Here is a 24,424-nt window from a genome sequence, read left to right as displayed (position 1 = left end):
GTACGGGCCGCGCTCCTTCCGCCGCCTCCCCAGGGCTGCCGGGATCGGTGGTGGGCGCTCCCACTGCATGCTGGGAGTTGTAGTCTTTGGGCGACCCAGGGAGACCCAGGGTCCCCTGCTCCCTGGGGATTCTGGGAAATGTGGTTTACACGCTCAGCTTGCGTGTTTCTGACCAACTAAGGTATTCGTCGATGAGCTGGGAGCCGAAGAAGTCAGTATTGCCAGTGCTTGGAGTAGCTTCATCCATTAATATTGAAAAAGGGCCTTGTGAGTGCCTCCTGTCGCCCTCCACCCCCCGCCCGGAGGCCTTGTCCAGCGCTTGGCCCCAGGTCTAGCCCTTCCGCGTGATGGACATTGCACCTGAGGTAGGTGGTAGACCTCCGCGACGCTCCGGTGTCTGCCAGGATGAAAGGAGACGGTCGGGGTAGCGCTGCGTGTTCCGTGAGTGGTAGGAGGGGCTGGTGTCGTCTGGCCACCCCTGGTCACGTGGCTGAATCCTGCCTGTTGGTCAAGGCCTCGTGTCGCGGTCACGCAGCCCTCTGGGACCCTCACTCTGCAGTGTGCTCGGCCGGTGAAGCCGGCTAAGGCTGCTGCTCCCGGGGGGCCGTGAGCTATGGCAGGTGGGACCCCCGTTCTACATCAAACGGACCCGAGTCAGAGGCCGAGGAGACCCCAGGCGGCTGGCGAAGCCGGCTTCAGGGACCTTGGCAGGGCGTTTGCGCGGCTTTGGAGGGGCTGGTTTTTATTTGCCAAGCTGAGGAATTTATATATGATTTTCTCAAAGTGACTCCGCCAAAATCGGGCGAGCTTTGGTCCCACAAACCTGGATTCCCTCGGTCCTTGAACGGTGCAGTGATGTAGCTAACGTCTGCACCTACCCTGCCAGGTACCCTCACCAGCTCCCGGTGATGACCTCACAGCCCACTGAAAGGACCCCGTGCCCCCTGGCGGGGTGGGAAGGGAGGAGACAGGCTCCTTGGGCAGGTGTCCCCCACCCCATCCTTGCTGGCCGAGTCCCTTTAGCTGAGGGTCACTGCTCCCTGGGCCTCCCTGCAGTTTGCGGTGCCAGCCCCTCTGTGCCTCAGCCCCAGAGATGACCATGTCCGCCCGCTGCTGAGCCCAAGCTACGGCTCCAGCCCTCATGGTGCCCCCTCCCCGCCAGACACACAAACACACACGCATATCTTTTTATATAGGAGTCTCGTCGCAAATAAGCCCTCTTACATGATCTTATTTCAAATGTGTCATCTGCTTGCTGTCAAGACCTTGACGGGAACACACGCACAAGGTGAGCGCTTGATGTCTGTTTGTCAGCAAAGAGGCTGCAGGATTCACACCTCTCAGGGGTGTGGAATTCCTCAGCAAGGCTCTGTCGCCAGAACCCATTGAGAGAACGACATTCTGCACACACGCGCACGCGCACGGACTTGCACACACTCCAAGAACTGGACAGGACTCATCTGTGGCAGCGCGACCTCACCGGAGACTTGTGGGAGGAATGTCCCTGCTTCCATGCTCGGCTGGCAATTGGCTGACCTTAAAGCGCAATTAAATCAGCAGCGGAGCAGGGAGCCCTCCAGGGTGAGGAGAGAATGGATTTACACTGGCGCTCGTGGCGCTGGCACCCGCAGTTGGATGGCTGACTGTTCGCACTGCTGACATGCGGCTGTGTTCCTCAGGAGTTGCCAACACCTCCAACACCACCCACACGTGCTGAGACGTCCTAGCAGCGCCGAGCACGCCAGGCCAGCAGCCCAAGCTGCCGCCACGGAGGGACTGCATGTCTGAGACGCCGTGGGTGGGGCCGTGACTGGACACGGGAGACCTGGGAGAGCCGTTTATGAGTTGACAGCTTGGCATGAAGATCATGGCTGTGCGAAAAGGTTGACCGGCGAGGATTTGCTAGTCCTAGGCTTTCAGCGTTGAGCACTGAGGTACCAGCATTGTGGCCCAGTGGGTCAAGTCGCCACCTGCCACTCCAGCGTCCCGTCTCAGAGCCGCGGCTCCCGGGCCCGGCTGCTCTGCTTCCCAGCTGGCTCCCACGTGCTTAGGCCCCTGCCCCCCAAGTCGGAGACTCGGCTGGAGCCCCAGCCATGACTTGGGCCTGACCCACCCTCAGCTGTATGTGGCCATTTGGGGAGGAAACCAGTAGATGGAAGACCTCTGTTCTCCCCCAACCCCGCCATGTCGCTCTGCCTTTCAAATAAATAAATAACTCTTTAAAAAAAAAAAAAAGAAATTGAGAATTGATGGGAGGCAGTGTTCATGAACATAACCCTGCCGTATGCACAACGTACCTGTATGGTCCAAACAATGTTTACTGGGTACTTCCAGTGAACCTGACTGAGCTGGACTCCAGAAATTCTACCGTAACACCAGGAGGCCCTCCAGTTTGACAGGCACAGGGGTTTTTCACATACATTATCTCCCCAGTGCTCTGAGGGAGAAGTATCTCCAAGAAAGTAAATCCTTACAGCTCTCCTTGTGAACTTTTGTCATCCTGGTCCTTTGTGCACAGCCTCAGTACGTGAGGACAATTCTCAGAAAGACAGAATTTCTGCCCGGGGTGGAGCCTCTTACAGAGTGCAGCCTCGCCAAGCAGCAAGGGGCTTTGTGGTAAGGGTTCTGTGGATAACCCAGGGTGACCCATGAGCAGGTGCGGCTCAGTGACTACGTTTTGCACCTTCCCAGCAAGGAAAAACCAACTAAAAATCAATTTGTGAGATCTGAATTGGTTTACCGTATAGTCAGCTCCCCGAGGACGCTTCTCTTACTTCTGGGAGTCCTTCCAACCCTGGTAGCTCTAAAGCAGAGGCCTGCAGAAATGGAGATTGTTCGGGACACTTTGAGAAAGAGGGAGGAGGCTGTGGCGTTGGCTCCACCATGACAGAAACTCAGCCTGTGAAGTTCAAATAAACATGATAGTCATTAGAAGGCAGCACTGCCCGGGCAGGTGGCCCAGCAGATGCTGGAGCAACCCCTGAGTCAGTCCCTAAGTCTTTGTCCCTGTTCTTTCATCTGCAGAATGGGAACAATCTTGCTGAGGCAGCACAGCCTCCTCTGGCTAATGGGAGGCAGATGAGGTCATGTCTGAGAATGGCTTTGATCTCCTTGGAACCAAGCCACTGGGGGTCATTAGCGCAAGCCGCCGGACAACAGCACAGGGAAATCCCATCTCCTGGCGGGGGAGAAAGGAGAGGGGCAGCAGGAGCAGCGTGTATTCAGGGGTCTTCTGAGCCCCCCCGCCACTTTGGATGCTTCATTTCATCCCAGCAGTATGAGGGAGCTACGTAGGGAGTTAGGTAGGAATGAGTGAAGCTGGAAGCATTTTTTTTCATAATTTCTGTACAGCCCTGCCTTGTAACTCCACCCCTTTACCTGTCGATCCAGTAGACCCACTTTCCCATGATGCACCTGTGTCTCATCTGGGACCAGGAAGAAGGAACACCATGATGGCCACGCGGGAGTTAAGCTGCATGTGGAGGCACCATGAAACTCCCAGAAATGCTCACGGTGCTAAACTCAGCGCTGTTTGTGTATTCAGTTCGGGCACCACCTCCAACCTCACAAAAGGAACTGGTGCACGGAGAGGCAGCCCCTTTTGCTTTTTGGCTTCCGGATCTTGCTTTTCTGCTCCTCTCTGGCCTCCTCCCACGCTCCAGCCTCCTGGGCGGCTTTCTGGTCCATTCATGACAGGTATCTCTCCACGGGAGGCTGCCCACACTCGGGCGCTAGTGTGTATTCACTTCCCTCTTTTAAATAAGTCCTCTCTCAGTTGTGCACTCAATTTATGCCTCTGCTTTTTTTTTTAATTTTGTTTAATAAATATAAATTTCGAAAGTACAACTTTTGGATTATAGCAGTTCTTCCTTCCATAACCTCTCTCCCACCCACAGACCATCCCATCTCCCACTTCCTCTCCCATCCCATTCTTCATTAAGATTCATTTTTAATTATCTTTATATGCAGAAGATCAACTTAGTATATACTAGGTAAAAATTTCAACATTTTGCACCCACACAGATACACAAAGTATAAACCACTGTTTGATGACTAGTTTTACCATTAATTCTCATAGTGCAACACATTAAGGACAGAGATCCTACATGGGGAGTAAGTGCACAGTGACTCCCGTTGTTGATTTAACAATTGACACTCTTGTTTATGACATCAGTAATCACCCGAGGCTCTTGTCATGAGCTGCCAAGGCTATGGAAGCCTCTTGAGTTCACAGACTACGACCTTATTTAGACAAGGCCATAATCAAAGTGGAAGTTCTCCCTTCAGAGAAAGGTACCTCCTTCTTTGAGAACCCCTTCTTTCCACTGAGATCTCACTCACAGATGTCTTTCGTTTAGGTCATTTTTTTTGCCATAGTGTCTTGGCTTTCCATGCCTGAGAAACTCTCATGGGCTTTTTAGCCAGATCTGAATGCCTTGAGGGCTGATTCTGAGGCCAGAGTGCTGTTTAAGGCATCTGCCATTCTATGTATGCCTCTGCTTTTAGTTCTTACTTCTGTGGGATCAAGAATGTAGAATAAAAAAGGAGATACTTATGCCCGTAACACCACGACTCTTTTTTAAACTTTTATTTTATTTTATTTTATTTGAAAGAGTTACAGAGAGAGGTAGAGACAGAGAGAGAGGTCTTCCATCTGCTAGTTCACTCCCCAGATGGCTGCAATGTCCAGAGCTGCACTGATCCGAAGCCAGGAGCCAGGAGCATCTTCTGGGTCTCCCACATGGGTGCAGGGGCCCAAGGACTTGGGCCATCTTCCACTGCTATCCCAGGCCATAGCAGAGAGCTGAATTGGAAGAGGAGCAGCCGGGACTCAAACCAGCACCCATATGGGATGCCAGCACTTCAGGCCAGGGCTTTAACCCACTGTGCCACAGCGCCAGCTTTGACACCAAGACTTTTGAGCATCTACGAAGCCTTGGGCACAATGTGCTATAAACACATTGTAACCCACTGGGGACGTCATGTGTGTCCACCAGTTCTATGAGCTGTGTTTTGTATGAAGACCTATTACATGCTGAGGGAACAGTCTAACGTGGCCCTGTGAGGTGGGTGAGATGACCCCAGTGCCCAGATGAAGACACCAAGCCCCAGAGAAGTGACCTGATTGCTCAGGATGACAGTGCTGGTAACCAGTAGAGCCGGCTGTCTCCAAATCCCAGTATCAATCACAGCTGCTGATGTTGGAAAAGATCACGAGGCCAAAGCTAGCAGGAGCCACATAGACTGCGTGTGGTTCTGCAGTACCCAGCCAGCACCTGCTAGCCAGCCCTTCTGGGGGTTTTAAGTACTTTACTCCCTACAGCAAAGACCTCTGTACTTACAATGCCTAGGGTGGTCGCCGTGTCCTGTGTGAACCTTTGACTGATACCGGAGAGAAGCTGGCCCTGATGAATGCGGTCTCTCATCGATTCTGGGTTGCAAGCATCTCACATCCTAATATCTGTGAAAATGGAGATGTGTCACAATCAACACCGATTGTAATTGGCAGTGGTTTTATTTTTTTCTTTATTAGGCAGCTCATCCTACAGTGGGGCTTCTTACACCGGCTGGGGGCTTAGAATTGACAAATTCTGGGACACCTGGTGCATGTTCCCCCAGAACTTCTCCCTCTCCTCTTCATCCCATTTCCCACAGCGGACGTTGGACCCGTCGCTCCCAGTCCCCAAGGGTGTCAATCTTCTCTTGCACTCCCACTTCCCACTCTTTGAGGGTGAACATCCTTAGAGGAGGAAGGAAGCGGGACACGGGATCTGTGGACGTGGCAGATCTGCGTCTGGAGCCTCTCTGCTGGTTAATTGCTGTGTGACCTTACACAAGTTAGCAACGTTGCTGAGCCCGTCTCCTCACCTGCAAATGACGGCAGCTGTCAGGGCTAAACGAGATGGCGTCTGTGAAGTTCCTGGTTCCTAGTAAGCGCTCGGTGGGGGTTGTTTCCTTCTCCTCTGCTCGCTGCTGCTTCTGGACACCGCGAGTTTGCCTCTCCCATCATTCCATCTCCAGGAGCCGAGCAGCAAGCAGCTGTCATCATTTATTGTCAGAGGCGAGACGTAGACTCAGGTCGAATCTACATACATGCTCACATCCAGCTGCCAAGCTGCAGGCTGGGGAAGGAGGGAGAGCTGTTTCAAAAACAAAGGCAAATCGTTGCTTTTATGTTTGCAGCCATCCAACTCTTGTCATGTTTTGATTTCAGGGCTGCTCCAAGATTCTGGGACAAAAGACACTATATATAAGCATTATTATGAGATTCAAAGGGGCTCTGAGCAAAACAAAATCCTTTTATTGCAAAGAGAATTGGAGAGACTTGTTGCCAGATATAGTTACTGCATGGAAAAATGCACTTTTCCTTTTTTCCACACATCATCACCATTGCCACCACCAGGCTGTAGCTAAACCCATACCCTACAAAATACAGCTATCTGCAAGGAACCTTAAGTGATAATAACTGAAACCAGTTGGCAGCACCATATGCCGGCAGGCGTGGTCCTAAGGACTTGACTCCCAGTACCTCTTTCGGGCTTCCCAGCCCACTCTGGGCAGTAGGTGACCATTCGTGGCCCATTTTACAGATGAGAAGACTGTCTTGGAGAACCCAAGCTACTTGATCAAATTGGTACAGCTAATAAGGGTGGAGGCAGGATTTGAACTCAGCCGAACAGGGTTCATGCGTGTGCTCTTCCTCTGTGTCCAGGGCAAAGTGGCGTTGCACAACAAAGCATGGCACATGGCCCCTGACTTCAGACGTCCACACCTGATCACGAAGGCGCGTGGCGAGTGCTTGGCACCCCAGCGACTGTCCTGGGAGCCCGGATGCAGGGAGCCACTTTGGGGGTCCCGGGCAGAAGCAGTACAATGCAGAGAAGAGCTTCTGAGTTCCAGGGCCTTGTGCTCTGGGGCATCCCGGGTCAAGGCCTCGGCAGAAAGGGCAGAGCAGAAGTTCCAGAAGACGCTTCCAGAAGACACCAGATGTTCCCCGAGAGCTGGAGGCGAGAAGAAAATTCACAGGAGGGGAGGACCGTATGGAGAGCTGAGGCTTTTAAAGAAGCAGTGAAGTTAAAACAAGGTCATCACTCTGGCGTCCTTTGTTCTTTATTAAAAAGATTTGTTTTATTGATTTGAAAGGCAGAATTGGAGAGAGAGGGAGAGACAGAGAGAGATCGTCCATCTGCTGGTTCACTCCCCCAAATGGCCACAGTAGCTGGGGCTGGGCCAGGTGCCTGGAACTCCATCCAGGTCTCCCATGCGCGTGCAGGGACCCAAGTCCTTGGGCATCTTCGTCTGCCTTCCCAGGCAACTTAACGAAGAGCTGGATCAGAAGTGGAGCAGCCGGGACTCAAACTGACATCCATGTGGGATGCTGGCGTCTGAGGCAGCGGTTTAATCCACTGTGCCACCGCACCGGCCTCTTGACTGATGTGCTTCGAAGAAGAAATTTGGGCACAAACACACAGAGGGAGGCCAGGTGAGGGCCCGGGCCACAGACAGAGGCCTCAGGAGAAACCACGCCTGCTGGCTCTGGATCTTGGATACCCAGCCTTACTTCTCCGGGAGAAAATAAGTTCTTGTGTGTGGCATGCTGCCACGGCAGCCCCTCGCACACTGAGGGACACAGTGACCAAAACGTGGCACTGCAGAGCCACCCCCACAGCCCCTCCAAGGCACTGGCTCTGGCTGGCACCACCAAGCTGCTCGTGAACCGAGTCAGGAGCCGCCTCTCCTCCTGTCATTCAGGCCAGAGGGAACCTGCTGTGAGGCCGGAAGTGTGATCTCAGACAAGGGGGCATGGGCGCAACTGCGGTGTAACAGGGCAAGTACAGCGACAGAATTCCTAGGACAACAGCCACAGAGCCAGGGAGGAAACCGGGCTGCTCGTCCGTGATGGGAGGGACACGGCAGCCTTATTTAGTCCTCAATTCCAGCCCCGAGAGGCAGCAGCGATTACTACGACCTGACAGACGAGAAATAGGGTCTTTACCTGTGGCTCTAGCCAGGTTAGTGACGCAGCACCAGGTAGTTGGTGTGAGCAGGGGTTTAGACCCAGGCCTGTATGACTGCAAAGCCGTGGTAACTCCACACTATCTACTGTATCTCAGTGTGCAACTCTCCCCTCCCCCGCCCCCCGCCCATGTCTCTGGCTAATACCTTGAGAGAGAACGACTACTCAGCAAGTTGGTAAATTATGCTCGCTGCCAGCCAAGAAGCCACGTGTCTTGCCTCTCACAGGTGTGGCTCGATTGCAGGCCATTACTGACCGTTCATGCAGGAAGCCCGGGCTGCAGTTCACCAGCATGTTGGGATTTCCCAGGACTTGCGTCTCACACCAGGGAGCTGAGCTCAGCCAGTATTTTCATAAGCGAACACCTGCAACGGGGGTGTAAAACACGACTTCACCGCGTAGCATTCGGTGGGAATTTGAGTATAAACCACAGGATAATTTGTGAGCTCGATCTTTCTTTCCCCCTGACTGTTAGCGGGCTCAGCTGAACACAGAGATAAGCCTCGAGTGTTGTTTGGAGAAATATGCTCTGCGGCTTCGAGAAGATTGAGGACACGCTGCAGAGTCTCGTGGTGCCTCCGCTGGTGCAACCTGCGTCTACCCATTTACTAGATCACAGGCATGGACGGTCATCCACTGTGGCCCAGGCTGTCTCAGGCTCTCGGGACAGGGCGAGCAAGACGCCACACTCCACTGGAGCAGACAGACACCAACCAGGTAAGCAGCACAGGACCAGCCATGGCTGTCCCCCAGAGTCTCCACACGGGCAAAGTCCACTCACGCCCCAGGCGGGCAGTGTTGGATGGGCCTTGCAGCCCCTCACCCTCACCCTTCCCCAGGCAGAGAAAGAACCCAGCACAGAGCTGAGGGCCCCCTTCTGTCTCTCTCTCCCTGGGATCATCCTGCCCCTCTCCCCAAGGGTGAGAGCTTGCTCAGGCCAGGGACCCGCTGCCTTGACTGAGGTAGGGACTCCTTGACTCCCACCACGAAGGGTCTGGGCCCAAAGGTCAAGCCAGGTCTGCCAGTCAAGCTCTCCCTAGAGTAAAGTTGACATTTTGATACCCTTCTGTTTGATTCTGTGTCTACATTTCTGTTTATTTCAAAACTCAGAGGCAAAAATGAGTGCCACTTAGCTGAGCTCCTAAACCCCCTTGGCTGTGTCAGGAGTAAGGGGAGGAGATGTGGGAACAGAGAGGAGGACCCAGGAAGTGAGCACCGGGAGGGGCTGGGCCCTGGGTGGCAGGTGTTCCTGCAGGGGAAGGGTGTGCACAAAGACTAGCGGTAAGAGAGGCTCGCAGTTGAGAAAGTGTAAACCGTCAGTGAGCCGCACCTGCTCAGTCTGCACACGTGTGTGTGTGTATGTCTTCCCCTCACCTGCTGCCAGCCCCTGACCCTGTCCAACATGGCACCTGCCCCCACCTCACCAACAGCATCGTTGCCGACTTCCGGCACCATTGCTCCACTGTCATCTCGGCCCGGCCCCCACCCCTGCCCCCACGCCCGGCAGACTCTTCTTCCAGATCCTTCCTCCCTGGGCCTCGGCAACACGTCCTGAACATCTCAAGAGAGAGGAAACTTGGGAACTGGGCCATGTCCCCGCATGGAGAACCCACAAGGGTCGCCCTAAAGCCTCCTTATAAACAGCCCTGGAGAGAGCGGGCGCTCAGCTCAGCCTGGCAGTTAAGATTCCCACAGCACACGTGAGAAGACCTCGGCGCCACTCTTGGCTCCAGCTCCGGCTCGGGCTTCCTGCCAGTGCAGCCCTGGGAGGCAGCACTGACGGCTCAAGGGATGGGGCTCCTGCCACCCACGTGGATTGAGTTCCCGGCTCCCAGCTCTGACCCAGCCTAACCCCGGCCAATCTGCGCACTTGGGGAGAGAAGAAGCAAATCTTTCTATCAACCCACCTCTATTCTCTCTCTGCCTCTCTTAAATAAAAATGAAAAATAAAACTCCTCCCCTAATCCTTGGCTGATCACTGAATTGCTCATACACGAGGAGGATGTCCAGGAGCCCAAAGAAGTAGACAGTCAGAAGGCTGAAAGAACAAGGGGGCCAGTGCTGTGGCACGGTGATCTAAGCCTCCACCTGCGGCACCGGCATCCCACATGGGCACCAGTTCTAGTCCCAGCTGTTCCTCTTCTGATCCAGCTCTCTGCTGTGGTCTGGAAAGCAGTAGAAGATGACCCAAGTCCTTGGGCCCCTGCACCCATGTGGGAGACCTGGAGGAAGCTCTTGGCTCCTGGCTTCAGCCCAGCTCCAGCCATCATGGCCATCCGGGGAGTGAACCAGTGAATAGAAGACCTCCCTCTCTGTCTCTCCTTCTGTCTGTAATTCTGCCTCTCAAATAAATACAATCTTTAGAAAGAAAAAAAAAAGAAATGAAGGGAGGAAGGAAGGAAGGAAGGAGGAACTGAGCACAGATTTCAACCCCTGCCCACCACGTCTGGAGTACGGGTGCTTATAAATGCTTCCGGTTGTCCATGAAGCCCACAACAAGACCATGACTTACGAGGAAAAGGCTACATCCAGATTATAAGGAAATGAGCAACAGAGACCGGACGATGTCGAGTGGTTTGTCCTCGGCACACAGCTAACAAGTGCAGGGTTGAGACTCAAACCCAGCCAGTCTGCCCTCACAGCTGGAGCCCTGTCGCCTCAGTCGCCGGCCTCCGCGTTGTCACCAGACATCCATCGTTAGAGCACTTGTCACCAATTCAAGATCCAAATGTAGCTGCGCATGACTTTGTTTGGCCTCTGCACTAGACTGGAGGTTGAGAGGGCAGAGAGACCTTCCACAGTGCCTGGCTGTACATATCCCTGAAATATTTGTTGAATAAACAAAGAGCAGTTTGGTATGGCTGACACGACATCCCAAAGGCTGAGCGTGTACAATGGACCAATATCTTTTCTATTAGCAAAAACCTATCATTAAAAACACTTTCCTGCCATGTGATGGCACCCCTCTTGTGATCCTGGAGTGAATGAAATCACCAATAATCACTCAGGTTTGTAGCTGGGTTTATTTGTACATATCTGTTACCAACTATTTCCAGGCACGATCAGGAATGTCTAAGTGCAACGTGAATGACTCTGTTTTGATTAATAAGCTCTGTAGGAAAAATTTCCACGGGTAATCAGACCGCACATCCAGATAGAGCACATGCTGAGAATGGAGGCAGGGAGAGGAGAGGGGCGGAGATGGAAGGAGATGATGATTCTCTCGCGGCCAGAGAGGCCGTCTGAGTGCATGCGACAGAGCTTGTCGGGTCTCCGTTACATCGTCAGGTCAGCCTGGCATCTCTGTCAGATTCCTGGGACTGCTGCGACACACGGCCACCTGCTTGGTGACCTGTAACAACAGAAGCTCTCTCACACGCCCAAAGTCAAGTTGCCAGCAGAGCTGGGCTGTCTCCAGAGGCTCTAGGGAAGAACCTTCGCACCTCTTCCAGCTCTGTGACGCCAGGTGTTTCTGGGCTCGTGGCCACACATCACTCCCATCTCCGTCCCCGTCTCTCCATGGCCGTCTTTCCTGTGTGTCTCCAACCTCCCCTTCCTTTCTCTTTTCTGGAGACCAACCACTGGATTTAAGGCCCACTCTAAGTCCAGGATGATCTCAACTCAAGAAAGATCCTTGACCTGATTACATCTGCTTCAGATCCCCAGAGTCAGAACTTGGACGACTCTTTTGGGGGAATCCAACTCATCCCACAGCAGCAGCTGTGGCTGTTCCACGGCGTTAAAGAGAGGGGACAGAACCGGCCGGCGCCGCAGCTCACTAGGCTAATCCTCCGCCTTGCGGCGCCGGCACACCGGGTTCTAGTCCCGGTCGGGGCGCCAGATTCTGTCCCGGTTGCCCCTCTTCCAGGCCAGCCCTCTGCTGTGGCCCGGGGGTGCAGTGGAGGATGGCCCAGGTGCTTGGGCCCTGCACCCCATGGGAGACCAGGAGAAGCACCTGGCTCCTGGCTCCTGCCATCGGATCAGCGCGGTGCGCCGGCCGCAGCGCGCCGGCCGCGGCGGCCATTGGAGGGTGAACCAACGGCAAAAGGAAGACCTTTCTCTCTGTCTCTCTCTCTCACTGTCCACTCTGCCTGTCAAAAAAAAAAAAAAAAAAAAAAAAGAGGGGACAGAACCGACTTCCCGCTGTCCCCAGGTGTTGTCCGCCATGTCTTCTGCTTGTTCCTGTTTCCCCCAAATCAGGTCCTGCTCTGGACCAAGCCCGGTGCGGATGTCCTTTTATCCTCACAACCACTTTGCAGGACGCCCACTCTCCTGAGAAGGAAACAGAGGCCCGAAAGGGTTAGATCAGCTGCTCAAGACTGCAGCCGTCTGGGTTTGAAAGCCAAGTAACAGGGCAGCCACCCCGCACTGCCTGCAGAGAGCCGCTGTCTCCTGCAAACCCATTTGTTAAAATACGAACACAACCGAGAGAGGTTACCCAGGTCCTTCCTGGAAACCCAGGGAGGTTCGCTGAGAACACGAGAGCCCTCCAGGTAACGCAGAGAGGGGGCCTTGGAATGAGGGCAGATTTACCACCTGAGAAGCTGTCTCTCAGACAGGGCAAGCGACTTGACCAAGAACACACAGCGAATCATTGGCATCAGCAGCAGTCAGAGCTGAGCGCTGGCTGGACGGGAGGAAACCTGCAAGGCCCAGCCTGCTTGCCGTGTCCTGAGTCAGCGTGCAAAGGTTCCTCTCAGCAGAGGCAGGTTTAGAAGCAGCAACGCTCCCACCCAACCTTGCCAAAGGACCCCCGTGGGCAGGCCCGGGGCCTCCGGGGCTGCTTGGTTCAAGGAGGGAATGAAAGCGCACGCAGTCGAGTGGCGCTGACAGACCTGCTGGGGACTCGAGTGGCCTTGACGTTGCTTCTCCCCTCGGGGCCTCAGTTCCTCAAGTTTGGGCTCGATCTTCTCAGAAGTGCCGCCAGCACTGAACATTTGCTCTTCATGGGCTTTGAGGCTTGGGCAAGCCTGGGGCCAACTCCAGCCGGACCAAGCCTGTCTGTTGTTCCCATCACTGGTGGCTCACCCCTTCCTCTGTCAGCCGCACCCCAGTGCTCCAAGGGCGAGCCATCGTCTGTAACTTTGACCTTTCAGTGGGAAGAACCGGCCCCTTCTGCTCTGGGGTGAGCAGGTGGCTGAGGCTTAGCCAGTTAGTGCAGTTGGCACCTTGCAGATGGTGATTGGTTTAGGGATAGTCGTGGGGTCCCATCTGAGCCAATGAGATTCGATCCAGGGGCTTTTATTGAAAATACCAGGAGAAGGAAGTCCTCTTTCTGCCGGCTTGCAAAGCGTGGTGTATTCTGCCGTGCAGATGGAGGGAGCCTGACTGACCACGAAATCAAGGGCCAGTAGGCAGACAAGTCCCGGTGACCCCGACATCGTCAGAGCAGCTGGATGCGGCCCTGCCTGATCTCGGCCGAGTTGTGCTCCTGAGATGTTCAGTCACCATGACTGGATAAACCACGAGCCAGGACAGTCTTTTGTTTTTTGTTTTTTTCTTAAGCCACTTTAAGTTACCACTTGTAGCTAAAAGTTTCCTGAAGGATACAAAAGCTCTCATTTCAAGGATGAAGAAATGGCAACCCAGAGTGGGAAAACAGCATTTTCATGTAGTCTAACAGCAGGAAGTGCCCGGAAGCCCACCAAGTCCCATCCTCACTAATTGCAGATAAAGAAACTGGTGCCCACAGCTGAGAAGTGACTTGTAACGTGTACACCACACACACACACACACACACACAGAGCAATGTGAGTTATCTTATTACTATACTCAGAAACTCTGTTTATCATCAAACATTTCATATACCCTATTACAGGTGAGAGAATTATTATCTAGCCTGTTGCCCGTGAAATGCTTTTTCCCATAATGGAATTTTACTCTGAAAGTGTATTTTGGTATTAAAAGGTTCCACTTTATAATGTCGATGGTTCACTCTGTGATCTAAAAAGCACTTAAACGCTTTGAACGAGAGGCATAAAAAGCTTTTATTGCAAAAGCCTTGCTGGACCTCCCAATTCTGCCATTGATCCTTCCCCTGAAAGGCGGTTCTGGAAGCAGCCGGTGCACAGCAGACCCCGTGGCAGGGCTGGGTCTCCAGCCAGTGAGCGAGGCGCGTTCCGAGGCTGCGCTCCCAGTGTGCCCGTTTGCAGGTACAGAAGCGTTCTGGATGGAGCGCAATGTCCCTCTAAGACAGGATCCTCGTGGAGCTACAGCCTAACTTTGCTCGCGACTCCCGGGCTTTCCCTTGGTTAGGTCACCTCACCTGTAAAAAGGGCTCAGGAATACCGGCCGCTAGTGCTCTTGGGAGCAGTCGGTTAATCACAGTGAATGCAGCTTCCCAGCTCCCCGCTGATGTGTTCCTTCAACAGCTGGGGGATTCAGGGCCCCTGACAGCAGGAGCGAGGAGGGGAGAACCCATGGCACTGGGCAGGTCACCCATTCCTCCAAGCCCCCATTTCCACGTTGTAAATGGACATGGATGATAGCAGCCCTGTCGCTGTCGCTCGTGTTGTCAAAGGGCCAGTGTCCTGCCTCCAGCCCTGACTCCACACAACGTCTCTGCTCAGCATCCCGCTACAGGCAGGAGGATAGGATCCACCCTTGGCCAACGTCTGGGGACCAGCGACATTTGGTCCGCTGCCTTGTCAGCCGGAGGTACGGGAAGGAGGACGCGTGGAAAGGGCTAGGGGCTGGGTGGCAGCGAGGAGCAGAGGGCAGGGCTGCACAGTAACACTGCATCCTGTGCTTCCTTCCAGTACCTCTCAACATCATTAATTCCTGCAAGGGAGAAAAACTGAGCATGCAAAACCTTAGACCTCCCAAACCTCTTTCCCCACAGAGCATCCTTGTCCCGAGCTGTCTGTCACCCTTCCACAGACACGGAGGGGAGCAAGACTCTAAGATTCCAGAGGCCCGGATGGGAGTTTGAGCTACTGCCACTTCTGATGTCCCTGCTGATGCTTCATGTGTTTCCACTTGGGTACAGTAGCCCCCCGACTCCTACCCTGCGCACAGGTTCATCTTACGCAGTTTCAGTAACCTGAAGTCAACCATGGTCCAAAAGCATTAAATGGAAGATTCCAGAAATAAATAGCTTATTCGTCTTCAAGTGCTCGTCCCTCCAAGCAGCATGAGTAAATCCTGCAACACCGCATTCCGTGCTGCCCAGGAGGGGCCCCCCTTGTCCTGCACAGCCACAGGCTGCATGCGCACTGGTCCATCAGTAAGCACCTCAGTGATGGTCAGCCGTGGAGGTGTTGCCGTCCTTGCATGCAAGGACTTCGTTTACTTAACAGCGGCCTCAAAGTCCAAGAGTAACCCACCCCCACCTCCTGTTCTCCAAGTCCCCCTAGTCGAGGCCCCGCCACTGGAGAGCAGCAACAAACTTGCTGCATATCCTGCCCCAATTTCCAACCTAACCCCAACATTGTGCAGATAACAAAACGGAGCTGTTTCGTGCCACTAGCCTGTGGGTGCCAGCCACACCCCGGGGGCACCGAGCACACAGGCGAGCTGGGGGCACCATGTCTAGTGAGGACGTGTGGCAGAAGGGATTTGGTGCTGCACGGCTACAGAGTGTTTGCTCGGGGAGGTGAGGTATTCTGGGATGGGCAGTGCTCATGGCTGCCCAGCAGTTATCACAGTCCTGAGGGCCCTTTCCTTTTTTTTTTAAAGATTTTACTTATTGACACAGTGGCTCACTTGGTTAATCCTCTGCCTGTGGTGCCGGCATCCTATATGGGCACTGGGTTCTAGACCCAGTTGCTCCCAGGAAGGCAGTGGAGGATGGCGCAAGTGTTTGGGCCCCTTCACCTGTGTGGGAGACCAGGAAGAAGTGCCTGGCTCCTGGCTTCAGATCAGCATAGCTCCAGCCATAGCGGCCATTTTGGGGGGGGTGAACCAATGGAAGGAAGACCATTCTCCCTGTCTCTGTCTCTGTCTCTCTCTCTCTCTCTCTCTCTAACTCTACCTGTCAAATAAATTAAAAAAAAAGATTTTATTTATTTGAGAGAGTTACAGACAGAAAGGGGGAAAGACAGAGAGAAAGGTCTTCCATCCGCTGGGTCACTTCCCAAGTGGCTGCAGTGGCCAGAGCTGAGCTGATCTGAAGCCAGGAGCCAGGGGCTTCTTCCGGGTCTCCCATGTGGGTGCAGGGGCCCAAACACTTGGGCCATCCTCCATTGCTTTCCCGGGCCATAGCAGAGAGCTAGATGGGAAGAGGAGCAGCCAGGACTCGAACCAGTGCCCATATGGGATGCCAGTGCTGTATGCAGAAGTTTAGCCCACTACTCCAATTGTCCTTTTCTTCATTTTGAATCAAACATTTCACAACAGTCAAGATAGTACATTTTATGTCGTGTCTGTTTGACATGGGCTTTTATTTTTTTTAATTTTTTAAAAAGATTTATTTATTTGAAAGTCACAGTTACACAAATATTTTTTTTTTAAAAAAAAAAGGATTTGTTTTTTGTTTTATTTATTTAAAAGAGTCACAGACAGAAAGAGAGGACAGACAGACAGAGAGAATCTTCCATCTGCTGGTTCACTCCCCAAATGGTCACAATGGCCAGAGCTGGGCCAATGCAAAGCCAGGAGCCAGGAGCTTCTTCTGGGTCTCCCATGTGGGTGCAGGGACCCAAGGACTTGGGCCATCTTCTACTGCTTTCCCAGGCCATAGCAGAGAGCTGAATTGGAAGTGGAACAGCTGAGACTCGAACCAACACCCATATGGGATGCCGGCACTACAGGCAGTAGCTTTACCCACTACACCACAGCGCCAGCCTCATGACGTGGGCTTTTAAATGCTTCAGTCCTGTGAAAAGGTAAGCAGTGTCGCATACACACCTCCCAGATGCATTTCCCATCTCATAGGCCATTGTCGTCCTGTCTTCTGCCCCAGCGTGTGGCATTTAACAGGCACAGGTCTGAGAGCTGGGGGGCAGTGCCCTCGAGAAAGAACCCAGCGTCGATTAGGAGAACATCATTAGCAGGCGGGCTTCATTCATGAACGAGAATTTCACAGAGTTCCAGGAGCCAAGCGGCAGCACTGTGTGGGTCGGCGTTGCATTCCCACGGCAAGACCATCCTCCGAGCCTTCCTCACGTTCCCGGGTTAAAGCCGAGCTCATTGCAAGGCTGGCTGGAACCTCCTGGCCAGCAAGGCATTTGTGGGGCCTTTAAACCGTTCATCTCCCCCAAGGCATGCAGCAGCCTAGAACAGCCACAGGCATCGCACAACGCGACCTTCACCTGCAGCGCTGAGAGAGGCCTTGGGAAGGGAGCCCATTCTGCAGGAAGTGGGGAGGGAATTGAGACGGGTCCCAGAGGGAGCTTCGCATGCTGGCCGCTGCCAGTGAGGCCTGGGTCCAGCTTGACTGTCCGCCTTACTGAGCCCACCTGCTCCTTCATATTTGGACGTGCACTTGCTCATCAAGTCGTCCACCTGCAGCCAATGCAATGACTCAGGGGAGGGAGGCAGGGGTGACACTGCAAAAATGGCAGCCAACTTGGTGTTGACCCAAGCTGAGCCAGTAGTTCCCCTCCACAAGGATATTGAACTGAAGGGATGGGGGGAAACTCTGAACAGGCTTTGTCCTAGTTGTTTGCAGCTGGCAAAATGCACCAGGCAGAGACAGGAGCAGGGGCTCCTCGTGTGCTTGCCTCCAACCCCACCCTCTAAGAAAGCGCACTAAAGATGTGGACCAGGGGCGCCAGGTGGTGCAGCAGTGTAAGCTTCCATTTGCAATGCCGGCATCCATACCGAGAGCTGCTGGGAGTCTGGGCTGCTCCTCTTCCACTCCAGCTCCCAGCTACCGTGCCTGGAAAGGCAGAGGGAGATGGCACAAGTACTGGGGTCCCTGCCACCAAGTGGGAGACCTGGGTGGAGTTCCAGGCTGCTGGCTTCAGTCTGGCCCAGCCCTGGCTGTTGTGGCCATCTGGGGAGTGAACCAGCAGATACAAGATCTGTCTCTGTCACTCTGCCCTTCAAATACGTAAATCTTCAAAAAATAAAGATTTACCACCAGGTGCCTGGTCGCGTTATTGTACAGTGACACAATGAAAAATAAGAGAAATCTTGGCAAAGTTTAAAGAAAATACAGTTAATTGCCCCTCACATTCTCGCTTTAGTTACACAAGCAAGCCCTGGGTTTAATCACATGCATTATTGTAATCAGCCTGCCAATCACATTTTGAAATATTTCATTTTTGACATAATTACAGTAGAATACCCACAACCCATCAATAATATGGATAAGGCAAGATGGATATTGTGTTTCCGAGTGGGACCTGACAAAGCCGCTGCGGCTTTTGTTCGGGGAAGAAAGGCGGAGGAAGAGCCCCTCTCGCGCCTCGGCTGGGTTTAGCCAGACTGTCTGGAATGTCACTCACCGGAGACTGCAGCACCGGCTCGCCCGCTCGCTCGCGGGACGCAGCGCGGGGAAGTTTCAATCATGCAAGCCCCGTGCGGGGCGCTGCGGTGGAGTAACGGTTCAGGAGGAGCGCCGGGACCCAGGCGTTTGCTGTGAAATGGGGGCCTATTGTGAGTCGCTCCTCTGTGTTAATTCGCCCTGTTTCACTTACGCCTTCCCTGCTGTAGTTCCGTTTATTCGTGTGAGCTTTGCTCAGCACCGAAATTCGCCTGTGAGGGTTCAGATCTGCTACTTCTTGCAGGTGGGTCGGCTGAGCTGTCCCCTCCCCGCACCTCCCGCGTGGCCATTTCTGGGGAGGTCTTCCCCTTACTCTCAATAGCCTCGGCCAGACTCACAGACAGGCTGTTCAAAAATGGCTTTATTATTATTATTATTATTATTATTTAAAGTTTATCTATTTGATAGGCAGCGAGACAAACAGGGAGAAAGAGTGAGAGAGGATTCTCCTCCCTCTGTTCACTCCCAAATGCCCGGCCACAGTGGCAGGGCAGCTGAAGCTGGGCCCTTGGAACACAATCCCGTGTAACAGCTGGCAGGAACCCGGACACCAGAGCCGTCCGCACTGCCTCCCGGAGTCTGCGTCCGCAGGAAGCTGGAGTCAGGCGCTGGGTGTAGACCCCAGGTTCGCCTTCACTGCCAGACCAAACGCGGCCCTGAGGATGTCTTTTGTAAACAGAGCAGAGAGCGCGTTCTGGGACTTGGGGAGAACCCCTTCTATCTACTTGATTGACACAGTGATATTGGGAGGAAGAGGAGAAAAGCTCAGATCGGAGGAGCGCATGTCCTTCCTTGAACTTTTTTTCTAGAAGCACCGCTTAGGGAGGACCTAGTGGGCGTGCTTGACCAACTTAAGAGAGCGCAGCTCCAGAGCAAAACCCTACAGCATAGGATGGAGGTGAGGCCGGGCCAGGGAGCTGGAAACATGTTCCGAAGCGATTGTACGTCAGAGACTTCCCATAGTGGAATCGTGCAGTATCTGTCCTTTTGTAGCTGGCTTATTTCAATTATCGCAGTATCCTCGAGGCTCATTCACATTGCAGCATGCATCGAATCTCTTCCCTTGGAAGGCTCAACAATATCCCATTATCTTTTCTCTATTCATCCACCGCTACTGCCACTATGAACGTGGGTATATAAATCACCGACTCTGTTTGAGTCCCTGCGTGCCATCCTTGTGGGTAGAGACCCGGAAGTGAACCGGCCTCTGGGATAACTCTGTCTTTAACTCTGGAGGAGCGGCTGTACTGTTTTTCCTTAGCAGCTATAGAACTTTTCATTCCCACCAACAGTAGGCCAAGCTTCCGATTCTCCCAGCCTGGTCAGCACGTGTTCATCTTGCTTCTGGCCTGGGGTTCTTGACAGAGGCTGTCCTGACGGCTGTGAGGGGGGACTTTCTCGATGTTTTGCATAGAAGATGGAGCTCAGGAGGGCAACAGTGCCCTGGGTTCCTGGGAGCCAGGGGGCAGTCGTGCTGGTCTCCAGCAGCCTCTTGGGGGCTCTGCGGGCCCCCCAGCCCCCTCACATCCCCACCCACACCACGGCCTGGCCTGGTGGCTTTGCTGTCCCCAAGTGGCTGTTTCATGCCTCTGCACTACATTCCTGAAGATGTCCTCATTGTCCAGAGAATGTCCTCATTTCCTGCTTCTGCGTCTGTCATTCGGAGTTAACCAAAAACACCAGGGCGCGGGCCTGGTACAGGGACAGCCCTCAGAAAACACTGGCTGTGTCCTTGGTGCAGCTGGTAAGACTCCACTTGGGGGCCTGGCGCTGTGGCATAGTGAGCTAAGCATCCACCTGTGGTGCTGGATCCCATATGAGTACCGATTCAAGTCCCGCTGCTCCTCTTCCGATCCAGCTCTCTGCCCTGGCCTGGGAAAGCAGTGGAAGATGGCCCAAGTGCTTGGGCCCTGCACCCACATGGGAGACCCAGAGGAAGCTCTAGCCGTTGCGGCCATCTGGGGGTGAACCAGCAGATGGAAGATCTCTGTGTGTGTGTGTGCATGTGTGTGTGTCTGTCTGTCTCTCCCTCTCTCTGTAACTCTACCTCTCAAGTAAATAAATAAAATCTTTAAAAAAAAAGACTCTGTGGGAACATCTGCACGCCACATTGGAGCGCCCGGGTTCAAGTCCCAGCTCTGCTTCCAGTGCAGCTTCCTGCTAATGTGCAACAGGTGGTGACCCAAGTACCTGGGTCCCTGCCTCCCACACCAGAGACCCAGACCGAGTTCCTGGCTCCTGGCTTTGACCTGGCTAATTCAGTTTCTTGAGGCATTAACTAGTGGCTGGGACACCTCTCTGTCTGTCTTATGTCTCTGGCTTTCAGGTAAATGAAAGTGAAAACACATATGCTCACACCTCGAGACGGCCAGCAGACAGTGCCTCCAGCGAGTGGAAGGAGGTCGGTGCTGCAGTCCACAGCGGCCCCGGGACACTGACGCATGTCTCCCAGCCCACAGCGGCCCCGGGACCCTGACGCGTGTCTCCCAGCCCACAGCAGCCCCGGGACCCTGACGCGTGTCTCCCAGCCCACAGCGGCCCCGGGACCCTGACGCGTGTCTCCCAGTCCACAGCGGCCCTGGGACACTGACGCGTGTCTCCCAGTCCACAGCGGCCCTGGGACACTGACGCGTGTCTCCCAGCCCCTGGAGGCTGCCTGATTTCCTGGCTGCTGTACCAGACACCAAACATGGGCAGCTTAAAGCAATGCAACCCATTTTCTGTTTTGGTGACTGAAGTCTTGAGGAGACCCTGATCTGTGCCTCTCCCACGTGGCTGCTGGCATTCCTGGACGTGGCCGCCTCCCTCTGGTCTCTCCTGGTCCCCTTTGTGTGTGCCGAGCCGTTGACATGGGGCCTGCCCAGATCATCCGGGACAACCCATTTCAAGAGACTTAACTTCATCACAACGGCAAAGACCCTTTTGTCTGAGTCAGGTGACATTGACAGGTGACAGGGGTTACCTTTCACAGTCCCCCAGACAGTCAGAGGTGAGCGGCTCTGAGCGGGAACGGTAACTGCTGTGTCAGGTGAGGTGCTGAGGTCACATCTCCCCATTAGGTCACGTGGCAAATGCACCTGCTTCCAGAGACTCAGCCCTTCACGGAGCTACAAACAGTAGAGGAAACTCGGCCCAGAGTCGCAAAACACGCAAGGCTGAACATGAACGTCGCCATTTCAGAGATGATCCGAAGGGCGCGATTTGGTGTTTTGCCTTCAATCTATTCCCCTCTTGTCATCTTCAGGACATATCACTGGCGCCTTGCCGATACATGTCTGTATTTGGAGAGCACGACTGGAATGACAGACAGCTGCAGTATCACCGAGCACTTACGTCAGCAGTGACACACAGACCCCGACGTGTGTCCCTCAGACGTGGCGATCCGAGCAGGTGGGGACTGCTGTCCGTCTCGTTTGTGGAGGAACACTCAACGCGCCGGCTTGCCCCAGTGTGCTCACTTCCCTTGTGGGGATCAGACACCATTAAAAGCCCTTGGCAGTCGAGATCTGCAGCGTCCGTGCCGTGTCTCTGGGTAGGTGCGCTCCGTGGGTCAGCAGGCTGTCTCTGTGCGGGCTCAGACACTGAGTGTTTCAGACTTGCGGTCCAGTTGTCTCTCAGCACCCACAGGGGCTTGGTTCCAGGACCACCCCCTGGGACCCCCAAATCCAGGGACGCGGAGCTCTTCTGCTGTTGCGTTGGGAGCACCGCTAGGATGGACGGGAATGGGCGTGGCTGCGTGCCAGTGAGAACTTATCAGCAAGAGCACGTCTCCAGGTCACAGGCTTGTCAACCCTTGCGCTATACTTTAGTTGATTGCTGCTGTTGGACACTCAGTCATCTCCTAATTTTTCACACGAAAATGTGAATTTTAATCAAGTTCAATCCAGTCATCACTTCTCCTGGCTTCGCTTTAAGACTTGGAAAACTTTCTCCGTTTCGCAGTTGGCTGCGGCATCTCTGTTTGTGCCTTTGAAGAGCCAATTCACTTTTTTGGCCATTGTGGATTTCCCCTGCTGCTCTCTCCCTCTAAGGGCAATATCAACCTTTAATAAATTGCATGGGACTGGAGCAAGATGGAGTAATAAGACCATGTCTTATATGGCTTTATTGGGCATTATTAATTTATGCCCATCCTGTCTGCCACCAACATCTCTAGGAATTAAATGAAAAAAAAAATAGTTTAATAAAGAAAAATGAAGGATTCTGTAAAGCTCTGAACGCGAGCGAGAGCGCATCACGGCCCTTCCCACGGCCTGAACACCCGAGCTCACCACAGCCACGTGTTGTTCTCATGCCGGGACGATGTGTTTGGAGGGGGGCCCTTGGGAGGGCATTAGGCCCCCAGGGTGGAGCTCTCATGAAAGGGGTTAATGCCCTCTAAAAGGGGTGACCGAGGGCTGCCGTGCCCCTTGTACGTGTGAGGACACAGCAGGAAGGCTCCAGCCGTGAGCCAGAAAGTGGGCGCTCACCAGACACCGAATCTGCTGGGAACTTGACCTTGGGCTTCCCAGCCTCTGCAACCACAAGGAATAAGTGTCTTGTTCATAAGCCACCCCGTTTATAGTAGTTTTTTTATAGTCCATTTATAGAATGGACTAAGACACTCCCTGTGTCCACACAGGTGTACCCACCCCCACACCGATAAGCTGTGGTCTAAGGCGTGCTAGCTCTCCACTGCTGAGGGCCCAGCAACCACAAACCCAGTGCCTCGAGACAACGCCCACGGCGATGCCAGAGCCCTGCAGGTCAGGTGTCGGGGATGCTGTGGCCGGGCGTGGGGTCTTGCCTGGCGGCAGTGGAGGCATCAGCGGGGTTCTCATTTGGAGCCCGGGGCCTCTTCCAAGCCACTCCAGTCACTGTCAGGATTCAGGGCCTTGTGGATGTGGGTCTGAGAGCCTGTTTCTTCTTGGATCCTGACTGTCAGCTCTGTGCATCTCTCCCTGGTCCTGGCCTGTGGTCCCTCCATCTGCAGAGCACGGCAGAGGCTCACAGCTCTCTCCTGCCTTGGATCACCCTGAATTTTCCTGCCTCCAACAGAAGCAAATGCTGTTGTAAAGGGCTCATGAGGGAGCAAGCACTGAGCCTAAGGGGTTAAGAAACCTGTATCCCATGGGCCCAGTGTGGTGCTATAGCAGGTAAAGTGGCCACCTGCAGTGCCGGCATCCCATGTGGGTGCCAGTTCTAGTCCTGGCTGCTCCACTTCCGATCCAGCTCTCTGTTATGGCCTGGGAAAGCAGTAGAAGATGGCCCAAGTCCTTGGGCCCCTGCACCCACGTGGGAGACCTGGAAGAGGCTCCTGGCTCCTGACTCCTGGCTTCAGATCAGCACAGCTCCAGCCGTTATGGCCATCTGGGGAGTGAACTGGCACATAGAAAATCTCTCTCTCTCTGTCTTGCTCTCTCGCGCTCTCTCTCACTCTCTCTCTCTCTCTCACCCTCTCTCACTCTCTCTGCCTCTGCCTCTCTGTAACTCTGCCTTTCAAATAAATAAATAATAAATCTTTAAAAAAAAAAATCCTGTATCCCAGGGTTGGTGGGCAGCACATATTAGTGCCAGTTCAAGTCCCGGCTGCTCCACTTCTGATCCAGGTCCTTGCTAATGGCCCGGGAAAGCAGTGGAGGATGGCCCAAGTCCCTGGGCCCCTGCGCCCACATGGGAGACCTGGAAAAACTCCTGGCTCCTGGCTGTTGCTGTCATTTGGGGAATGAACCAATGGATGGAAGATTCTCCTCTCTCTCTCTAACTCTGACTTCCAAATAAATAAATAAATCTTTAAAACTAATAAAATGAAATAAAAAACTGGAAAATGTCTTCAAAACAGATTCTCAAGGCACAAACTTATGTCAACGCTTCTCTGAAGAAAAGGGAAACAAGCACATGCCCATGTTGGACGCCTGCATTCAGTCCCCCCCACCCCTCCCCCGCCGCCTTTCAAATAAACAAATACCTAAAAAAGGGAAAGGGCAGAGCAGCAGAGA

The 24,424-nt window shown here is 53.8% G+C and overlaps 1 long non-coding RNA gene across 3 annotated transcripts; it reads left to right on the top strand.

The window, feature by feature from the left end:
* The first annotated feature begins 6 nt into the window (after positions 1-6).
* Positions 7-22,984, top strand: LOC138847286 (uncharacterized). 3 transcript variants are annotated; one of them, XR_011385048.1, is made up of 3 exons: positions 7-365; positions 8,493-8,734; positions 21,691-22,984. It is a non-coding gene; the product is annotated as an uncharacterized lncRNA (long non-coding RNA). The 3 variants fall into 3 exon arrangements; XR_011385049.1 differs by lacking the exon at positions 21,691-22,984 and adding an exon at positions 14,859-15,908; XR_011385047.1 differs by lacking the exon at positions 21,691-22,984 and adding an exon at positions 14,776-14,844 and having other exon boundaries at positions 8,493-14,674.
* Positions 22,985-24,424: the final 1,440 nt, after the last annotated feature.

The sequence above is a fragment of the Oryctolagus cuniculus genome, chromosome 20 (genome assembly GCF_964237555.1).
Source record: "Oryctolagus cuniculus chromosome 20, mOryCun1.1, whole genome shotgun sequence".
In the NCBI taxonomy this organism is placed as follows: Eukaryota; Metazoa; Chordata; class Mammalia; order Lagomorpha; family Leporidae; genus Oryctolagus; species Oryctolagus cuniculus.
The sequence above is the reverse complement of the archived record's forward strand: the minus strand, read 5'-3'. Positions and strand labels throughout refer to the sequence as shown.